Source organism: Nicotiana tomentosiformis, chromosome 6 (genome assembly GCF_000390325.3).
Source record: "Nicotiana tomentosiformis chromosome 6, ASM39032v3, whole genome shotgun sequence".
Lineage (NCBI taxonomy): Eukaryota > Viridiplantae > Streptophyta > Magnoliopsida > Solanales > Solanaceae > Nicotiana > Nicotiana tomentosiformis.
The window spans coordinates 21,054,347-21,059,476 of NC_090817.1; positions in this window are offsets into that span (position 1 = coordinate 21,054,347).

Genomic DNA, 5,130 nt, shown 5'->3' on the forward strand with positions numbered 1-5,130 from the left:
CGCAGGAATGAAAACTCTAACGCATATACTTATAAGACGTACGGTACGCTTGTAGAAACTAGAAATACTTATATTTTTTCCCTTTAAAAGAGTACTTATTTTGGAGAAAAAAAGTATATGACCACACTTTTGAGAGAGTATTTTGAATATATAGTAGGATGATCGATTTTTCGGGAGAAGAAACAGAAATCTATAACTTCTGCATGGCAGCATAAAAACTATTTTTTCAAAACAAAAATATTCTTAAAAAAATTATATATTCTAAAGTATACTCTCTAATTAAATTAACATATATGTCTCTCAAGTCTCGACTATAAATACAATTGCATAAAACGGATATATTTACTAAACTATCCATATATCATTAACACATATTTAATAATATATTTAAACCATCATGTAATGATTAAGTAATTACATATGATGTCTACTATTCTATTATTACTTAACTATATTTATATTGATTACAAAATTTAATATTTTTGTGATTTTTTATACTTTAGTAAATAAAATTTAATTGTCATTGGCAGTAAATATTTGAATAATTTTGTGTATTTTCTTTACCTAAATCCTACTCCTAGCATGTTGGGGAAAGGAAACGTGGGGGTAAAGCTAGAAAGGAAACAAAAACTTTAAAAATCCTACTCCCCATTAAATTCGGTAATACTTCCTTTGTCCTATAAATACGATAGATTAAAGTGTCCTTTGTATTCGTTTTCTCAAAACCTAACAAAAATCCTGAGTATCTTTTCTTCCAAGAAACATGTCTCATGATCATGAATATTGTTCTTGCTTTGCTACTCGTACATTACCACCTGATGATGTTTTTTACTTGCAAAGAATGAACCAACAACAGCCTCTTATTATTCGAAAGCCACGAATGAGTGTGAATTATAACTATGTGCCACAACTTATTCTTGATCATGATATAAATTATAGTGATGAAATTGATGAAGAAGAAACAGATGAAGAGGAGGAAGACAATAATAATGAACTAGTGGATCACGACATGTTTGGATATTTGGAACCACCAACTTATTACTATGCTCGTGCTATGCATATAGATGATGGTAAGGAACAAGCATATTGTTTCATATGTTGTCTTGAACTTCAGAATGAAGATATATTAATAGTGACACTTCCATATGGAGATGCGTTTCATGTAGATTGCGTCAACGATCAGCTGAGAAGGAGGAATGCTGAAGTCTTACCCACACACGAAGAAATAGTAGAAGAAGAAGAAGAAGACGAGTTCGAGGATGAAGAAATACTAGAAGAAGAAGAAGAGAAGTTTGAGGTTGAAATAAGTACTTATAATGCTCTTGCAATGGATATAGATGATGAGGAGGAACAAGAAACATGTGCCATTTGTTTACTTGAGTATAAAGATGAAGATATCGTTGGCACACTTCAATGTGGCCATGAATTTCATGCAGGTTGCGTCCAGAAGTGGTTGTTGCAAAAGAATGCATGTCCGTTTTGTAGGGCTCCAGTTTAATTTGCGCCAACACATGACTAATCTTTTGATCAATTCAATGACAGTAGTGACTAATATTATTTTTGCAATACGTAATGATTTATTAGCTTTTTTGTCTTAATTATTTCCCCTGTTCTTTTTCTTTCTGTTTAGATCGGAAGGCAAGTGTTGTGGTTAATTTTTGGCTATGTAGTTTGTTTATATTGTCATCTATAACACAAATGGGGTGTTCGTTGTGGGTACAAACCATCTAACCTTTTTATGTCATCTATAACACAATTTCATGGTTCAAACTGGTATTTATGATTTTCTTGAGCAACCCCAAATTAAAGGTAAATTTTAGTGAATAATATAGATGAATAATTATTTTTTTTTATCCATTTTGCCACCACTAACCAGAAGTATAGGACTAAATAAAGGTCCTCCATCGGCATTATCTTCAAATCACAGTAAATATTACTAAATCAGGGGCTTTTAGGCCACTAAAGCAAAAGCTTTTAGGCCCTCAAATTTTGAGGGCCCCAAATTTTTCTTTTTGTTTTCTACTCGTAATTGTATTAAGATTCTAACTAATCTAGATTCGTACAGTGTAAAGTCTAGCAAAAGAGAGAACACATTTTATTAGGATTTTTTTAACCATGGGACTCGAACCCGATATACCTAATTAAGGTAGGTTGGATCATATACATCTCACAACAATCTTTAGAGTAAGAGTCTACATATATTAGGTATGTTAAAAGAAAAAAAAAAAAAATTTCGTATTGATGTAACCGTTTGAGCAAATATTGGAGAAAGAGAATCACTCCCCCTAAACCCTTGTCGCGAATATAAAATTTTTCATTATTTAAATTTTACGATTGACATCATTAGTGAGGTACCTATATTATTATTCTCCTTTTACATTTTTCACTAAAAACCTGTAATAAACTTTTAGAATCCGTTTTTTTGAATCTTCAATAGTCCAAGTCTTATTTTTTATCTTTCTCATCAGAAAATGTGTACTACATTCTGCAAAAAAGCTTAAGTTCTCGATAAGTTATATTGTTCTTTGTAGAAAGAAAAGAGTTTTATTTTTTCTATTAAAAACAAGAGTTGAAGAGTATCGTTGAATAAAACTATATTGCGCATTCTTTTTTTCCCTTTTCCCCTTTTTCCCCCTCAGGTTTCAAGCGTTTCAACAAGTATATTAGTACATCAAAAATTATTTCGATATCAAGTTATAAACTTCTTGAATCTGATTCTATTATCTAAGATCAACAATATCTTAGGAGAGATTAAATTATTTATAAAAGAAACTATTAACAACTTTACATCTTAAAAAGCTAAAAAAATAGACTTCAATTAAAAATATAGATGAATTTTTTTTCCTTCCGAAGGGCCCCAGATTAAAAATTGGCTTTAGGCCACCAATCTTCTTGAGCCGCCCCTGTACTGAATATAAACCAAAATGTTCACATTACAGTAAATATTACTGAATATAAACCAAAAATGTAATTTGAAAAGAAGGGCAATAATAAGACAAGCAGTCAATACCCTTGTATTATAAACTCTGAAATCACGTGTACAAAATTTACATGAGAAAATGAAAATATTCCTAGCTCGTCTACAACTAATCACACAATCAAGTACAAGGCACGATACGCGACGCCTTCCTGAGATTCCTTGGAAGAGCGATGTAAGACTAAGCAACTGATGTCCGCACCGCGGTTACTATCCACTAACTGGGCTTCCCTCCGTATGCTAGACAAGACTGTCGGTACCGCATGAGAAAACCAATGTCAATAGCAATTGAGAGAACAAAAAAGAGAGTGAGAATGAAAGAAAACTTGATTGCATTAATAAAATCTATTACAGAAAGCAACACGGTATCGAGGGGGAGGGACACTAGTATAGAGAATTATTTGCTTACTTGAAAGTTTGATTGCTTGACCCCCCTAATAATGCTTTAAAAAAATAAACCAAAGTAACAAGACTTGACCTAATTAAGCTAGAGAGACATAATGGAAGTACATAAAGTAAAACTCCTCTATATTTACGATGAAAAGAACTTAGATTCTTACAAAGTAGAAGTAGGTCCATTGGCAGAAATCTTGTCTTTAGCATCAACGTCTGCGCTCACGGCGCTGTCTGTGCGCACAATGCTGTTGGCATCTGCATGTGGTTGGGCACTAGCGTGGGCTATCGATAGGGTGACATAGGCACATGCGCGCTTGTCACTTAGCGCTGCCAAGACCACGGGGCCGTCCATGGCGCTAGGCGTTGGGAGGCTTGCCAAGACGCCATGAGGAGCGTCCAAGGGGTCATGGGGCATGGTTGGAAAGCCGCCCATGACATTCTCCCCCACTTGATTTGGCGATGTCCTAGACACCTTACTTGCAAGATAATCATCGATCAGACTCTTGTAAGCTTTGAGGTTTGTTCCCCTCTCCCAAGTATTCTCCTATGTATCATATCCCTGCTATTTCACCAGGAACTATTGGTGATCTTTCCTTGAAGCATGAATCACTCGATCATCGAGAATAGTTCTGCATGCCTTTTCCCTGTTGAATTAGGGCCTTGAATATTGGGTATTGTGAGTTGGCTCCGCGAAGGATCCTCCATGTCTTCCCGAAAAGGTTTCAGAAGGCTGACATGGAAGACTGGAGGAATCTTCCACCAAGCTAGGGTATCCACCCGATATGCAACTTTCCCAATGCGCTTCTTAATGGACAAGGGTCCAATGTACTTTTGTAACAGGCGAGGGTCATAGACCCCTGCAAACAAGTATCACTTTGAGATTTTCACCATCACTTTGTATCCTACTTGGTATTCAACAAAGCGACGATTTTGATCAGCATGCTTTTTCATCTGCTTTTGGGCTTTGACAAGATAACTCTGCACTATCTCCAAATTTCGCTTCCATTCCTTTAAGAAACTAGCAGCTCGAGGAGATTTCGACATGTTTGGGGCATTTATAGTGTGTGGGAGTAGCGGTTACTGTCCGGTAACAATTTCAAAAGTGCTTCTATTTCTACTAGAGATCTTTTTTGAATTGAAACACAGCTGTGCAGCATCCAGAAGCTTCACCCAATTCTTCTATGATCTGGTAACAAAATGGTGGAGGTATTCTTCCAACATGCCATTGAACGCACCATATGGCCATCAGATTGCGGATGGAAACTTGAACTGTAGCTCAACTTGGACCCGAGACACTTAAAGAGTTGAGTCCAAAAGTTGCTAGTGAAGTGAGAGTCGTGATCACTAACGATGTCTTTAAGCAGACCCCAATATTTGACAACATGAGAGAAGAATAGTTGATCTGTATCTTCGACTGATATATATTTTGGAGTTGCTATAAATGTGGCATACTTGGAAAACCTATTTACCACAACCAAGATAGTTGTAAGATCTCCTACCTTGGGCAATCCGGTGATGAAATCTAAAGACACGCTTTCCCAAGGTCTCTTTAGAATAGGCAATGGCTCCAAAAGTCCCGCTTGTGTCAAGCGACCTGACTTGTCTTTCTGGCATACTAGGAAAGTCTTCACATACTGCGCAACATCATCAACCATTTGACGCCAATAATAAGCACGACGCAACAACGCCATGGTGTGTTCTTCACCTAGGTGGCCGACCCACAAAGTATCATGGCATTCTATTAGAAGAGTCCTTTG